We start from the raw sequence: 18,068 nt of genomic DNA, 5'->3' as shown, positions 1-18,068 counted from the left end.
AGTGCATCTAATCTTGGTCTGCTTCTAAGGCCATTAATGAAGATACGTGGCAAAAAAGGTAAGAGAAAACACAACAGATTATTAATAGCAGAGATTTCTGCTTGAAATATCATGCAAAATAGCAATAAGCAAGGATGAGCCATATGGGAAGTTTTGTTAGATTCTAGAAACAGTCTATATGTAGCCTGGATCCAAAACAGGTCAAGCAGCTTCCTATATTTTTAAAGTACAGACTGGAGAGAATTGTCTCCCATTGATGATGTATTGATTTCAAAACTTATCCTGGTGGCTCCTGAAATACACAAAGAGAAAATATTCACAAAGGAGAGAAAAAAATGGTTGCACAGAACAGCCTGCCTCTTTATCCTTCTGTCCCAGTTGTATAAAAGAGAAAAAAATATCACAGATACAAAAGCAGTAAACCCTTTTCCCCTTGAAACTCCACAGCTAGAAAATATCACTAACAGTATCCTTGAGTTAGTACCCACAGGACTTTGGGGATGCATTTTCTTGTCTTTTTTTTCTGGTTCATCTCTAAGGATGAGTAAGGCTTAAAGGAGTCATGAGAACTTTTTTCCATGAGAGGGAAATCGTTTTAAAATATTAATTGGCAGGCAAGTGGGGTCATTGAATGAGAAAGGGACTAGAAGAGGGAATTTTATTTGGCATGAAGGCTTAAAATATAAAGTAATACCTTTGAAAAGTGATAGCTCACTCACATTGAATACATATTTCAATGAATTAAAAGGATTTTAATGAACACAGGAGTTAGTAATCACCTCTTGTTCTTCTGAAGGGTCATAGGAGAAAATAGTGATGGAATCCAGAAGGGCTACTACTTAGTTCTTGAAGAGAGACGTCAGAACAAAGTCTTGGGATTAGGCTATAGTCAGCCTTGGTGATTCAGCAGGTAGGGCATTTAGGAGTAAACACTCTTGCTTTACTTTTTGTCATTCTTGTATCATTGATGTTCCTATTGATGTTGATGTCACTGACCAATAACAAAATTGTCTGTACATGCAGTTCTCATCAATCAATCTTACTGGCACAGACTGGACTTGAGAAAGTTTAGAGGAGCTACTAGAAGTTTCCAACGTAAGTATAGATTGGGAACTCAGTGGTATGTGAGTATCTGAGTAAATGAACCTGGATAAAGAAATAGTTTTCCCTCATTCCACAGCCATCATCATGTAAGCTCATCCATTGGCTCAGTGGTAGCCTCAGGAGGGGGCAGTCTGAAAATCCAACCTGCTGAAGCCCCAGCACTTACACCCACATCCCACACCCATTGTCATTAAATTCATGGGCTCATTTCTGCAGATTCTAGAGTTTCTGGAGTGTGCAGCTGCATATGGCGCCTCATGGCACCTCCAATTTCCACACCACTGACATTCCAGTAGGAGCATGCCAGATTAGATGAGAAAGTAACATGGAAGCCCACAAAACTCAATAAACAAAATCAGTAGAAACAGAAGGCTCAAATAACAACAAACCTTCACATAAGGACTTATTTTGAGTCCCTATGGTGAGACTTAATCAATTTTCACAAATTTTCTTTTACTGTAATATTTTTTGATAAGTCTATCAGCCATTTTGTTATAACAAATGGTATAGCACTGCACCGTAGCACTGTCCTCCCATTGTTCATCCATTTGCTCTAGTGGGCACCAGTAGCGTCTCCATTGTGAGACTTGTTGTTACTGTCTTTGGCATATCGAATACACCACAGGTAGCTTGCCAGGCTCTGCCATGCGGGTGGGATACTCTCATAGCTTGCTGGGCTCTCTGAGAAGGAAAGAGGAATCAAACCCTGGTCAGTCTCTTGCAAGGCTAATATCCTACCCACTGATTCTTACTTTAAGAAAAAATTAGAAAGTAAAAAACTGAAAGAAAAGATGGTCCTGTATCCAGTTTAATCGGGAGTTTCTCAGCCTTTCACCCAAAGGGTCCTGAAGACGGTCCAGGGAAGGGTGATAAGCTGGCTGCTCCGAAGGACAGAGGGCTGCTAAAATGTTTTATATTGCGCATGCTAAGAGGACAACATGGGGACGAGATGCTGGGAAAGTGGGGTTAGGTTAGTTGGAAGTTCATTCTGGCAGTAAGATTGGTGTTAGAACATTGAATACCTGTAACAACTGTATCACGAACAACTTTGTCAACTAATATGTTTAAAGTAAAAAAAGAGTGTAGGAACTCCCACAAAAAATATATATTTTAGCTTATACAAGCAGAACTCGTGATTTAGGATATAATTATGGAATATTTAATCTGTTAGCAAAGACAAATTTTATATTATTATGTACCAGATTGTGCAAAAGAAGTGTTAACATTCTGAGAAAATTTTCTTCTAATTTGCGGGTCTCAGACTGGCAACTGAAGAAATGAATATTTATTTTTGTTTGGTCTGTATAATGCTTTAAAATCAGAATCTTTCATCAAAAATGCAGGTATTTACCTTCTCTAGAGAATTCAGATCTGTCACTAGAAAGCTTGTATTCTTGCAAGCTAGAATTGAGTGGTAATTTTCAACCTTAGACTGAACATGAATTTTATCACAGTCCCCCAACACATCCGATCACTTGGGAGATCCCGTTGATCTTCGATTTGCTTGAGTGGGCACCAGTAATGTCTCCATTTGTCCCTGTCACGTGCTAGTGCATCCCAATGATATTTGCTTGCTTCAGGAACAGGAAGAGCCTCAAATCGTTCATTCAGGGATTTGACGAAGAAATCTGAACATCTAGTTGGTGGGTGGCCATGAGGTCTTCTGACGTCCCGTGGAATCCAGTCAGTAACAACTCTAGTCCAGTGATCGTCTCTGAATCACATTACATGACTGGCCCATCTGATTTTTGATGCCTTGGCAAATGAGACAGCATCCCTGATTTTTGACCGTCCATTGGAAGTCAGAACTCCGGATTCCTTCTCTCACTTGAGTGAGACATAATATACCCAGCATAGCTCTTTAGATTTCTCTTTGGGATACCCTAATAGCATTCTCCTCCTGTTTGCATAGGGCCCAGGTCTCTGAGGCATATGTTAGTGCAGGAAGAATTGTGGAATCGAAAAGATGTGCCCGAAGTTGGAGGTTCTTCATTCTCTTAACCACTTCTTCGACGCTCTTGAATGCATTCCACACTGCTCTCTTCCTCCTGCGCAGTTCTAGCACAAAGTCATTCCTCATGTTGATTTCTCAACCCAGGTACACATAGCTGCTGCATTCAGAGATGTTCATTCCATTGAGAGCAAATGGAGCTTCAGGGACCAGTTTGTTTTTCATGAACGTCGTCTTGTTGAGATTCAGCTGCAATCCGACCTTTCCACACTCATGGTCAAAGTCGGCCAGCATTTGTGCTGCTTGGCTAATGTTTGGTGTTATGAGAACAATGTCATCAGCGAAGCAGAGGTGGTGTAATTGCCGACCGTCTATCTTAACTCCCATTCCTTCCCATTCCAGTTGTCGCATGATGTTCTCGAGGGTGGCACTTAAGAGTTTCGGTGAAATGGTATCACCCTGCTGCACCCCTCTTTTTACATCAATGATCACTTCTTTGTAGAATGGTGAGATCCTGGTGGTGAATCCACAATACAGCTTGAGGAGGATTTTGATATACTGAGTTTGAACATTCTATTTGGCCAGGGCTTTAATGACTGCTTCAGTCTCAACAGAATTGAAGACCTTCTTTAAGATGATGAACGTTAGACAGAGCGGCATCTTGAACTCTCGCGAAACTTCAATGAGTTTGGTCACTGTGTGGATACGGTCTATCATGCTGAATCCCCTTCGGAACCCAGCTTGCACACATGGTTGTCCTTTGTCTAGTGTTCTGCCTATTCTATTCAGGATTACACGAATGAACAACTTGTAGACACCAGACAGCAGGTATATTAAGCAATAGTTGCCGATGTTATGGATGTCTCCCTTCTTGTACAACAGAATGGTCCTACTGGTTTTCCACTGAGACGGAACCTTGCATTCAGACAGGTAGTGTGTAAAGAGTCGGGCCAGTGTATTGATGAATACCAGCAGCAGATTCTTCAGGTCTGACCTTGTCCGGACCAGGTGCTATTTGCGTTTTTACCAACAAAATGGCATGTCCGATTTCAGAAGGGAGAACTTTGGGAACGACATATCCATCCTGTGGAATTTGGTATGTGGGCAGGTGGACATGACTATCAAAGAGATCCGAGTAGAAGTCATGAATAATTTTCTCCATTGCCTTTCTGGAGGATGTGATAGATCCATCAGGACATCGGAGGGCAGTCATCTTGGTCTTGTAGTTGGTGAACTAGTTATGAACCATGGTAACACCTCTAAGGGCAATTGGAGGCCGCCTAAAAGCCTCTGTCCCTCTTGGAGAACCCGGCAAGCTACCAAGAGTATTTCGCCCGCACAGCAGCGCCTAGCAAGCTAGCCATCACGTATTCAATATGCCAACAACAGTAACAACAATTGGACTCATTCACCTGTCACCAAAAGAGCCCCCAATATGACAGCGTTAAGAAAGATGAGCAGAGAGGCTGAAAAAATCTCAGGGATGAACTAGACTGCCAAAATGAAGAAAGACTAAAATGATTGTCTGTACTTTCAATGCACGGACACTGGCATCAGAAACATCCATCGAGGACCTGATGGTGCAAGCGCAGAAGATCAAGTATATATCATTGGTCTGACTGGAATGAGGAGTCATCAATCACATCACACCATTTTCGACACTGGAGAAGAATTGTTCCTTGGAACATGCGACAACAGAGGCGTTGGTGGCATTGGTGTCCTTGTCAACACAAATTTGGCCATGAGCATCGATTCATTTGAATGCCTAACAACCTGAATTGGACAATTACACTTGAATAGATGTGGCTCACTGCCTGCAGTTTCTATCTTCATCGTCTACGCCCAACTTCCAACTACGATGAAGAAGAAATTGAGAGGTTCTACATGGAACTGGAGAAGTTCTATAAAGAAGACCACACTTTCTGCAAGATCATTGTTGGTGATTTTAATGCCAAGATAGGTCCGAGAAGGTCGCCCGAAGAACTCCACATTGGGACACATGGCCTAGAAAGGAACGGTCAGGGTGAGAGACTCTCTGAATTCATCATGTTCACCAAGACCATCCATGGTAAGTCACAGTTCCTGAAGGCCGAATCTAAATGCTGGACATGGAGTCTCCCGGTGGACAGTTCCACAATGAAATTGACCACATCATATTCATTCGAAGGTTTTGCCTGACCGATGTCGCTGTTGTCTTGAAATTCCAAATGGGATCCGACCACCGTCTCCTTCGTGCAAAATTCTACTTCACAGAGCAGGGGGAAAAGTCTGCAAAATTTAAGTCTAAGAAGGCAACTCCCAGAATGACCACCAACTGGGAGCTCTTTGCCACTACTGCAGCAACGTGGGACGATGCCTTCCTTGACAACATCGACGAGGAATACGATCGACTGGTTCAGCACCTCCATGTCTGTGCGAAAAATGCCCAGAGTGAGAAAGCCACAAACAGACTGCTGTCTTCGGAAACTCTCGAGCTCATTCGTCAACGTGGTTTGGTGTGAGCCTCAGGCAACCACAAGCTAACATCCGAGCTCACAAAGCTGTGCAGATATGCGATAAAGGAAGACCTCAAAGACAGAAGAGCAGCAGTGTTGGCCAGTGCAGCGCAGCAGAAGCTGGGAAAAGTATTCGCAATGCTCGCCTGTCCTTCACCAACACATCCTCTGATACTGAAAATTCCAGGATGATCCATTTATATTAACTTCAAAGAATTTTAATTAATTGTTTGTTGCTATTGGGTTTTTGAGGTGTGGGTTTGCCCATACCTTAAAGTCTTGGGGTTTGTTTCTAGCTCTGTGCTCAGGGGTCATTCCTGGTGGTAATTAGGGAACACGTGTGGTACCAAAGATGGAACCAGTTTGTCTGTGTTCATGTCAAGCGACTTAGCCGCTATACTGTCTTTGACCCCCAAATATTATTTTGTATCCTTGATCTACTTCCTCTTATTTACAGATGAATAAATTAAAGCAAAAAGAATGTGGGTGGCTTTCTGTTTGTTTATTTGCTTGGAGGGCCGCACCTGGCAGTGCTTAGGACTTACTCCTGGCTCTGCTGCCAAGGACCAGTCCTGGTTCTGCTTGGGGAACCATATAAGGTGTTGGGATCCAACCCAGGTTGGTCACTTTCAAGGCAAACACCCTGACTGCTATACTGTCTCTCTGGCCACAAAATTGAGTGAGTTAAAAAAAAATCACAGCCACACAATGCTAAAGTTGATCTTAGAACTATATCTTAGACTCCTGAGTATATTTATTAAATCTAGAAGCAGGTATTATAAATTTTACAGTGATCCAGATGCAGGCTTAAATCAGACAAGCATATGATCAGTAAAAAACAGGATCCATAGAGAAAGTTGTGCATATATGGCCAACTGATTTTCCACAGAGGTGTAAAACAATTTGATAAGAAAATTTTCAAAAAAGTGCATTTCAGCAACTGAAATAGAGCCATGGTAAAAAGAAACATATCCCATATATTCCACTATATACACAAATTAATCCAGGATGGATCATGAAATGGAAAAGCTAAAATTAGATAACTTCTACAAGAAAACATAGGAGCATTCTTGGTTATATGGAAAAAGTCTTAGAGGTAGACTTGTGTGATGTGATGGTACAGCAGAGAGGACACTTGCCTTGCACACAGCTGACCCAAGTTCGATCTCCAGCATCCCATATGGCCCACTGTGTTCTTCCAGGAGTAATTCATGAGTGTTGAGCCAGGAGAAACCCCTAAGCACTGCTGGCTGTGGCCCAAAAAGAAAAAAAAACCATCTAAAACAAGACTCAAAATGAACAAACCATAAAATAAAACAGTTCTTTAAATGGATGTTCTTCTTTTGTTTTGGGACCTCATCCGGCAATGCTCAGGGCTTGCTCCTGGCTCTAAACTCAGTGATCTCTCTTGATGAGACTCAGAGGACTATGTGGGTACTGGGGATTAAATCCTGGTGCAAGGCAAGTTCCTGAACACTGTACTATCTTTCCAGCTTTAGGATGTGCCTCTTGTATGAGCTAACGTAAGAGAGGATCATGAGTACTTAGGGGGTATAGGAAAGCAGAAACATTGAAGAAGCAATGGAAAGAAATAAATAAATGGTGCTGGCAGAAATATGGACAGATATTCTAAATCTTTCCGAGGCTTTAATAACAGCCCATTTAGTTTGTGTCCTTAAAGTTTATTTGGAAACTTACTAAAAGCCTCTTCTCTTAGGCTACAGTAAACTAATGATTCAAATTGATGCAGCTATTTCTTCTTAAAATTTTGAGCCCTTTCAGAGGCATTGTTTAGTTTTCTGTCTATGGCATGGTCTGCAGGTTAATATTTCCCTCTCTGGTTTGAGTCATAAAGGGGTTTCTGGCCTTGGTCATCAGTCTCTACTAAAACAATAGCTCCCCACAGCGTTGGTTTAAAATAACCCTGCTTAGATGCTTGAACTCTGGGCTCAAACTTAGTCCTTTTCCTGACTGGATCTGTTTGTGGGCTTCAGAAATAGAGAGGTGAATACAAAATTGAATGAGACTGCTTTGGTTTCTCCCTGACACTTGTATTCCAGGTCTTCTTAGCTGCAGATATTCCTTTCCCTAAGTAAACTTTGGTAAAAATTTCCTCCCTTCCCTCACATAGCATTTATTTTAGCAAAACTAGTATATTCTTGATTCCTTTGTAGCAAGCATTTATTTTTCTGAGTCATATACTAAGTTAAGTAAATAGAAAGCTTTTTGGGATTATAGCATTCAGCTTCTGAAAAAAAATTCATTAATAAAAATCTCATTATTTTTGGTTTTCATGTTACTTTCAGAATATATTGACTGATAATCTTCCAATGAAACATACCTAATATTTTCACCTACCTGTCATATTTTTTTCTTTTTTAAATTTGATCTCTTTTTCTGACCCTATACTTGCTATCCCTCTCCTTTATTTTTAGATGTTATTTGTGTTTTTATATGTCCGGGAAATGCTTTCTGTGTCTTCTATGCCCTAAAGATTAATGAACATTTGAATTTAGGCATCAAGCTGATGACCACTATCTAATCCCCCTTTCAACTTCATTTCCTTTTTTAATTACTTCTTTAAAGATGGAAATTTACCTTATTTCTTGCAGAAACTGGAACAGTGAAATGGGAGTTCAGCTCCTAAGGGAAAAATAATGTAGGAACACAGAACAGCACAGTTGGCAAGTGTCCCTCACACAACCTTGTGCACAGATCACCTGGTCTTCACCGTATGTCAATAAACTAAGTTCATGTAAAAATGGGTCTTCTTATGAAGACTATAGAATGTGCAAAATAACCACATGCTGTCAGTCTTGTTACATTGAGGGTGGTTTGAAAAAAGCATGAACTATATAATCAAGGACCAAGAATCTGGCACAGAGACCTTAAAATGCCAGAAGATTCTATAGGATGGGTTTATTATCTAGTGATAACTTGTATCTTCTACTTGATCTTTCTACATTTGAAATCACAAAACAGCTTAGATGACAGAAAATGCAGAGACCAGTTAGGAGACATGTATATAGTTGTATATAGTAAGCTGACAAATGAAAGGAGATCAAGAAGAGCCTGGAGGGATAGTTCAGCGGTAAGGTGCTTGTCTCTCATGCAACCCAACTTGGGTTCAATTTCTGGCATCCCATATGGTCCCCTGTGCCACCAGGAGTGATCCCTGTACACAGAGTAAACCCTCAGCTCTGCTGTGAGTGGTCCAAAAACCAAGTACAGGGAGACAAATCAGCAAATACTGCTGCTATGTACACTCAGGAAAGATGAATAGCAAGATGAAAATGTCGTACAAGTTTGATAGTATATTCTTTGAACCCTGTCCTCCCTCATCAGAATCTGTCTTGTCTGCCCAAGAGACATTGCAGTACCCCCTACTTTTGATATGGTGAGCCTGAACTCTTTAAAAAATATATTAAAAGAATGGGCACTGGTGGAGGGATGTAAACCAAATGCAAACATGAAAGTTCATAAGTTTATAACTGTACCTCATGGTGGTTCACTAATAAAAAAATAAAAAAATATTTTTAAAAGTACAAATAATACATCACAGGGAATTTGGAAAACAGGAAGTGAGTAATAATAAATAGAAAACTTTGCTGGGGAATTTTTAGTGAGTTACAGGTTCTGTTACACTGGGGGAATCTTAGAGACCAATTTTCCATTTAGTAATGGCAACTACTCAGAACATTAATTATTATCTTTATTTCACAGATGGGAGAAAGAAAATCAAAGGAGGCAGAGAAGATCAGAAGGCATGGAAAACAATTTGGTGGCTCTGGAAACACCAATCCATTTATTTTTGTTTGTTTTTTGTTTAGGGGGGTCCACACCTGGCTGTGGTCAGGGGTTACTGCTGGCTCTGCACTCAGGAATCATTCCTGGTGGACTCAGGGAACCATATGGGATGCTGGAGATCAAACCTGGGTGGACTGCATGCAAGGTAAGAGCCCGACCTGCTGTATTATCTCTCCAGCCCCAGCCCCAGTGCTTTCTGCTCTTGCGTGACCTCCTCATGCTTGCTGGGCCACAGCGAAGCAGCGTCTACAGTGGACTGAAGTTCAGTGTTGAGGAGTCAGAAGTTAGATACATAAACTTCCATTCAAGGAGTTTCAGCAAGTACACATTGAATCTTTACAGAGCAGAGAATGGTAACATGTTGGAAATCCTGAGTGGGGAAGAGGCCGGTTCTTCCATTAAGCAGAATGGACAATGGAAGTGGAAGAAGAGGGACTTGAAGATCAACACTGGGCCGAGCTACCTCTGCTCTCATCCAGAGGGACCCTCCGAGGCTCTCCGCTAAACATTTCATCACCTGATGTCAATTTTTCAGTTTCTATTTTGAGGTCACAGCAGTTTGCGCAAGGGTAACATTGCTTGGAGTCATACTATTTTGGAATTACTTTGGTTCCAATTTCTTTTTTCTCCCCCTAATATGTTCTCTGGCCTCAGGGTGACTGCAGGTGAAATACAGTCCTTTAGCCACAATTTTTTTTTTAAATCCCTGATCCCAGTCATCCTTTTAGCTTTGTTCATTTCGCTAATTGGAACTCAAGAGACTCCTTTTCAGCATAGACTGAGCCCCCAGTACTCAGCCATATAAGCCCTTTGCAGTTGGGGGTGGAGGTGTTTGGGGACTGCTAAAGGAGGTTATTTCTATTCTGGCTGAGACCTGGTATTTATCCTGCCTTGAAAATTGTAAAACAACTCCGTTCCTTTCTCCGAGGGGCTGGGCCTCTGGCAACATCTCTGCCGTCCCCAACTATTCTCCCTGGCATTCCTAACCAGTCTCAAACAGATGCCTTTGGGAGCTAGGAGCTGCAGCCAGCTGACAGTTGCTTTTCCTTGTTCTTCTCTTTCCCAGTCTATAATTCAGGCACTACATTTACCTGTCGAGAGTGGTGGTTCATCTGTCAGCTGTCAGCCTGAAGCTATCTTTTTTTTTAGTCTGATTCCATTGATGCTCATTATTTACTGTTCTGTTTCGCTGAGTGTAATGTGGAAACTTTGAGATGTTGCAGAGAACCAGCCAAGTCTTAACAACATCTCTAGGAGTTGTAGATTCCTTCCAGCTGCTTTCCAGTCTCACATTTGTCAGGGCACACACGCCCGAGTGTCTGTGATTTGGAGGAAATATGAATATTAAGTTGAAAATCTGAAGACATTAACATGAGCACAGTGTTGGAAAGCAGGGGGCCCAAGTCAGAATGTGCGTCTCTCTGTTTGCTCTCGCATAGGCTCCTTGCACCACCAGAACTACTTGTTTTATTGATGGAGCAGATCTATGAAAGCAAGGATCTGGGAAATGTAAACAGAAAAACAATATTTTTGAAATAGATTTGGAAAAATAAACCTCAGTTATTATTATCATTGTTATTTCCCCTCTGCACTTGGCATTTAGAAATTGAGAAAATTTATTAGCCTCTGTTTCATTTTATAATTTTCTTTTTTTGCAAATTGTCATCTTTGGGGCTGGAGAGATAGCACAGCGGGTAGGGCGTTTGCCTTGCACGCGACTGACCCAGGTTTGATTCCCAGCATCCCATATGGTCTCCGTGAGCACTGCCAGGAGAAATTCCTGAGTGCATGAGCCAGGAGTAACCCCTGTGCATCACAGGGTGTGACCCAAAATTAAAAATAAAATGGTCATCTTCAAGTATTGCTTGACTTCTCATATGACTGACTTCAACATCAGTAAAGAGTCTCTAAAAGTGTTGGAATAATAGATTATGGTTTAAATGATTAAATCCTGGGGACAGTTTGAGAAAAAAATTCCTATTGGCAATTCCTTGCCCATTACCATATAAATTAATGTAGTTAGCTCCCTCTAGAGGTAACCACTTGCAAAATGGCTGTGGGATAAACAAGACGGGAAGCTCTAGAACTGGAGTCTCTGAAAGGAGTCTTTGTCCCCAACTCCCTTGAGGGATCCCATGATGATATCAGATGGATCAGGGATCAAAAAACCAGTTATCCTTACCACCTCACACCACAGAGACTAGCACACATCCAAAAGAACAAAAGCAACCGCTGTTGGAGAGGATGTGGGGAGAAAGGGACCCTTCTTCACTGCTGGTGGGAATGCCGACTGGTTCAGCCCTTCTGGAAAACAATTTGGACGACTCTCAAAAAATTAGATATTGAATTCCCATTTGACCCAGCAATACCACTGCTGGGAATATATCCCAGAGAGGCAAAAAAGTACAATCGAAACAACATCTGCACATGTATGTTCATCGCAGCACTGTTTACAATAGCCAGAATCTGGAAAAAACCCGAATGCCCCAGAATGGATGACTGGTTGAGGAAACTTTGGTACATCTATACAATGGAATACTATGCAGCTGTTAGAAAAAAGGACGTCAAGAATTTTGTAGTCAAGTGGATGGGCATGAAAAGTTTCATGCTGAGTGAAATGAGTCAGAAAGAGAGAGACAGACATAGAAAGATTGCACTCATCTATGGTATATAGAATAACAGAGTGGGAGACTAACACCCAAGAACTGTAGAAATAAGTACCAGGAGGTTGACTCCATGGCTTCGAGGCTGGCCTCACGTTCCGGGGAAAGGTCAACTCAGAGAAGCGATCACCAACTACATTGTAGTCGAAGGCCATGTGGGGGAAGGGAGTTGCGGGCTGAATGAGGGCTAGAGACTGAGCACAGTGGCCACTCAACACCTTTATTGCAAACCACAACAGCTAATTAGAGAGAGAAAACAGAAGGGAATGCCTTGCCACAGTGGCAGGGTGGGGTGGGGGGGAGATGGGATTGGGGAGGGTGGGAGGGACGCTGGGTTTACGGGTGGTGGAGAATGGGCACTGGTGAAGCGATGGGTTCCAAACTTTGTATGAGGGAAGTATAAGCACAAAAGTGTATAAATCTGTAACTGTACCCTCACGGTGATTCTCTAATTAAAAATAAATAAAAAAAAACACAGCTAAAAAAAAATAAAAAAATAAAACATTGGATAATACATTAAAAAAAAACAAACCAGTTATCCTGGAAATGAGGTATGAGTTCAAAAGGACTAGGCTAATAGGTACAGTCAGCCATTGCAACACTTAAAGAAATACACCACTGGTTCCATCACTTAGGAAATAGGCCACTCATCAATAATAGTCAGAACACCCTTTCTTTGTCCATAAGAAAATTTTACTCCAGGAGTAGGCATTAATAGAAAGACTTTGGAAAAGGATTTTATCATATCTTCAGAAGAACGGATGTTAGCTGTTGGCAATATGTGCTTATTGTACTTATGCAATAAGGAGCAGAATATAGAAACACATAGGCACTACGCCCTTAAAACAGAAAACTGTCCAACTTGGAAAATAGCATCTTCATTTCTTAAAATAGAGATTCAAGTTTTCAACAGTCTTCAAAATGTGTCCAAGTCATTGTAATGGCCATCATCATCGTTCTGTGACTAATTCTCAGTCTCAGTTATCACCCTGAGCTTTAAAAGAAATACTTAGGAGAAGAACAAATAAAATGAGAATACTCAGGATAGGTAGAATTTATGTAAGGAAAATACTGAGTATCTGGCCCAAGAATTGGAAAATGAGCAGTGCTTTTACCTGTTAGATAATTTTTTATTTCTTGTTTCACATTTATACAAGCAAGTATTTGGATCCTAGTATTATAGTCACTTCATTCTCATAGAAAGTTACTTTGGATTTTTTTCTCTAAAATTCGTTTTTACTTCTTAATAGTAGCAAGAATGTCAGTGGTGTTGGGATTATAGAAAAAGCAGCTGCATCCACACGTGGCTCATTTAATTTGGTCTCTGAGAGACTCAGTAAAGTCCATTCATGGCCCCCTGCTTAAAGCCTGATTTTATTTTGGGTTTTCAAGAAGAATAATAACTAGGTCTTGATGCTTGTGGGGTCCCTGGGTGAAGTATGTGAAGTGGAGAGGAGTGGTGGCAGCCTTGAGAAAGGAATCCGCAGTTTTCTCTCTATCCACCTCTGGTACCTAGGGAACAGCTGGGAAATCTCCAACTGTGAGCCTGTTCCTTGCAGGAAAGCTAAGTTAATTCTAGACCTTACTCAGGCCTTTTGGGTCCCTGTTTTTAAGATTTAGAGGAGATAAGCAATGAAGTTCAAAATTTGGAAGTTTTGAGGAAAAAATGATGAGGGGGAGAAGAAGAATGGGGAGGAGAGACAGAGACAGAGAGTGACACAGAGAGAGAGAGAACTCAGTAGAGAACAAGGGCTTCCCAGAGTAGAGGGGGAGCCTCAGTACACATATCAGCATTAGATATGAAAGCACGAAAGTACACATCTCAAGAAGGGACATTCAAACTACATGTGTGCTTGGGCGTCACATATGCTCAGGAGCAAAACATGGCCCAGGCAGCACCCTAACATGGCCTAGGCAACATTCCTTTGCTCAAGTTGGCTTTTATAGGGTTTCTCCCACACTGTCCCATGTGGATCTTTCTGTCTAAGAGTCTGTTACTAGGATGATTGCCAAGGGGGTAGAGTTGGAAGTAGCTCATGGTCTTCTTTGATATTCATTTCCTGGCCTTTGTTACTGCTGGAGTTTTTCAGTGGTCCATTGTTTTCTGGGTCTGTGCTGGTTCCAGGTAAAGATCTTATCAGGTCTTAGTTCCTATGTCCACAAGATGGGTTTTTTAGCAGCCTTAGGGCTAGCTTGGCTTATTACTTCCCAAGGATTCATTGTCATAGGATGTCTTTTCCTATCTATTTGCCTGCCTGCTCAGTCTTATTTGGAGATGGAAGTAGGGAAAGTAGGGCTGGTATTGATAAACTAGAAATAATGGTCTGGTATGGTATTGGGGAAAAATTGAAAATTAGGCCAGAAAAATAGTACAGGTGTTAAGGTGCTTGTCTTACATGAACACGACTGGAGTTCAATTAATTTCCAGCCCTGAATATGGTTCCCTGAGCACTTTCAGGAGTGATCCTGGAACACAAAGATAAGAGTAAGTCTATCTCTGCTGGTTGTGGTCCAGAAACCAATAAAGAAAGAAAGAAAAGGAAAAAGAAAAATTCTGAAATTTCTGAAGCAACATTCAAGCTGAGAGCATGATTTTCATAATTGGTTTGAAATGCTCATCGCACACACAAGTAGAGTGTTGATGCCAAACATTCGCCACCATTAGCATCTGGTCCCTTTTTGTAGTAATTTAGTACATGCTCATCCACCTCAACATCAAAAGTTCATTATTTTGTTGGTCCCTTAAATGTATAGGGAATCCCATGGAGTGACATTAATGACATCTATCTATCTATCTATCTATCTATCTATCTATCTATCTATCTATCTATCTATCTATCTATCTTATTATATATCCAGCACTGATTTAAATATGTACACATATCTACTCTGTCACTGTCCCTGTCACTGTCATCCCATTGTTCATTTATTTATTCGAATGAGCATCAGTAATTTCTCCATTGTGAGACTTGTTACTGTTTTTGGCATATCGAATACACCATGGGTAGCTTGCAAGGCTCTGCCGTGTGAGTGGGATACTCTCGGTAGCTTACCGGACTCTCCGAGAGGGAGGGAGGAATCAAACCCGGGTCGGACCCTACCCGCTGTGCCATCGCTCCAGTGGTGCAATCGGTTAACATGCAATACTTCAAAGACCCAGCCTTAATAGCTCTCTCTGTGGCTCTCCTTTCCTTTCTCCCTCCCTTTTCTTTTTAGAGAGAAACAAAAAGATGCAAGCTATGAGACATCTCAATAATTGATTACTTTTTTCCTATTAGAATTCCATTAGCACTACCTAAGGCACATGTTGTTCTGATACTAAAGTACATAGGAGTAAATTTGATCCTATAAATGGTATGACCATGAATGAGAAAATGGACTAAGGATGGACTTAGGACTTCCCACTCCTGGGTAGAGAGAGGAAAAGAAGAGTAATATAAAATAACCAAGCTAACGTAATTGAAGGAAATAACAGCAATAAGACCATTTCTCAAGTGTGGAAATGTTAGGTCATAACATGGATTGACTCAGCAGTCAGCAGTCAGATATTTTGTGTCTACTATATATCAGGCATCAAGCTAAGCACTGGGGATAAAAGGGTGATTATAGAACAGTCTTCTTATTTCATGTCTTTATGCTTACTGTTTCTTCGTCAAATCTCTGAAAGAACGATTTGAGACTCTTCCTGTTCCTGGAGCGAGCAGTTATGATTGGGCTGCACTAGCTCAAGACAGGGACAAATGGAGACGTTACTGGCGCCCGCTCGAGCAAATCGAAGATCAATGGGACTACAAGTGATGCAAGTGATGCTTACTGTAGCTAAAAGTTTAACTTTATAACTAAGATTCCCGATCCTGCCTTCTTCTGCCCCCTGCCATTGGACTGTCATTTCTATTCAGAAATACACTGTACGTAACTTAACCTTGTCTAGGATCTTCTTGGTGTTTGTTGACCTGGAAAAAGAATGTGCATTCTGCTATTCTTGCTAGACCATGAGTTTTTTACTGGAGTAGACCCTGCCCCTTGACATAGGCCTGTAGTTTCCAGCTCTGCTTGAGTCTAGATGTAAAAGGAGACTTCTCAGGAATATTATAAATAGGGCCATTTTGTCATACCTTTAAACCATGTGTTCCAATACAACTTTAATTAGTAATAATGCTAATATTTTAGTCATCCCCACGTGCCTATTCTTAGCTTTAATTTCTGTCTCAACTCACAGAGGGCTATTTCTTGGACGTTCTCAAGCCTGTGCAGTTCACAGAATGCTCTTGGGTTTTAGTGAACCTCAGCAGTCTTGCCACCGCTCCATTATGAAAATGGGCTGAGGGAATTGATCCAGCTCTGGCCAGAAATATCCTCATTGCCAAGGAGAAGCGAGTAATAGTTGTGATTCATGGACTGATTGGCAATCACTATCAGGATTACCAGAAATTCATCTGGAATGTTTTGTAAAACTGAAAAAAAAAAGTCATTAGCATGTGTTTGACTGTTTTTAGAAGCTTGTCAACACCCTGGAAACTGAGGTTTTTGCTGACAAAACTCTGAGGGTGAGTGAACACCAAATTAGGGTAACACTCAGAGCGAGTGAATGCCAGATATTGCATAGAATGGGGAAGGGTTGTCATGCTTATTTTCAATGGCCTGTCTTCCTTCTTGAGATCATTGGTCTGGCAAGAAATGTTCTGAGTATCATTACCACTGAGAACTCACCACTTCCTCTTTCTTATTGCATAGGTCTTTGTGTGATATTTTTTTTAAAAAAATGGAGCATAAAATGCTTTTTTTTTATATACTTAAGAAGAAAAACACCTCTTTCTATATTAATAGAAGGCAAATTTTCCAAAGGGCAGTAATTGTGACATAATTACCTTTTTTTAAGTGTTTGCTCTCCAGATAAAACAGAAAAGAAAGCATGGATTTGAGTATGCAAATCTTACAGTTTGAGGTGGACAGGATTGAATACTTAAATGAGACAGGGGCTGAAGAGTTAACTTTGGAAAAAAGGAAACAAATGTATGTGCATATGGCAGGGAGAGTATCATACTGTCACAAATTTTATTCTCCAGTGACACTGTTAGCAGTTATGAAGCTAGATAGGTTAAAGGTACCAAACAAGAACTTTACGGCTTAGTATAGGTTTGGACAGGAGCACATGACAGTGAGTTGCTGGGGATCTGTAAAACCTTGGTAGACTGTAAAGAACGGACGAGAATCTTACGTTTCCTAGCATGAAGGAAATAGAACTGAGTTGTAGTTAAATAGACTTTTATAACACTAGATTTACTTTCTAGGAAAATATTTCAATCACAGGATATATTCATATATCACTCTATACATAGTTTTCAACATTCACCTTGAGAGGGTTAAAGAAAGCATTGCCACCTTTATTCTGTAATCTATCTATCTATCTATCTATCTATCTATCTATCTATCTATCTATCTATCTATCTATCATTTATCTATCTGTCTGTCTGTCTGTCTGTCTATCCAGCTTCTTATCTATCCATCTAGATATATTATTGGCTAAGCAAAGAAGAAAAGAAAGCATGTAAAACATGTAGCATATGAAATTTGTAGCATATGAAAACAAATTTCATATGCTATAGCATATGAGATCAGTTAAAATGATTGGTTAAGTTGGAGAATTCATGGCAGAACATATTTGGACAGGAGACCTGGATTCCTGGTCTAAAGAACATAAGTGGAGAGTAAATCCCAAGTAAGAAGAGGTATTACATGAATATTCCAACTTTAAAGTTAAATCCAACACTCACCATGAACTTGGAAAATAAGTGCAAAAATTTTTAAAGGAATGAAAATCAAAAAATAACCTCACTCAGATGTAATTTCTTGACATGCAAAATAGCATGTTTTAGAAAAATTTTCAAACGTTCCTCAGTGTTGACTTATACTATCACAGACATCATATATTTATTAAGCCTTCACTTCTGTTTTTTGGGGGGGGGTCACAGTGATGCAAAGGGCTCACTCCTGGCTCTGCACTCAGGAATTACCCCTGGCAGTGCTCAGGGGACCATATGGGATGCT

The 18,068-nt window shown here is 40.8% G+C and overlaps 1 pseudogene; it reads left to right on the top strand.

Moving 5' to 3' along the window:
- The first annotated feature begins 4,572 nt into the window (after window positions 1–4,572).
- Window positions 4,573–5,756, top strand: LOC129405958 (craniofacial development protein 2-like; annotated as a pseudogene).
- The last annotated feature ends 12,312 nt before the right edge of the window (window positions 5,757–18,068 follow it).

Source organism: Sorex araneus, chromosome 6, assembly GCF_027595985.1.
Source record: "Sorex araneus isolate mSorAra2 chromosome 6, mSorAra2.pri, whole genome shotgun sequence".
NCBI lineage: Eukaryota > Metazoa > Chordata > Mammalia > Eulipotyphla > Soricidae > Sorex > Sorex araneus.
This window is presented reverse-complemented; position numbering and strand designations above follow the sequence as displayed.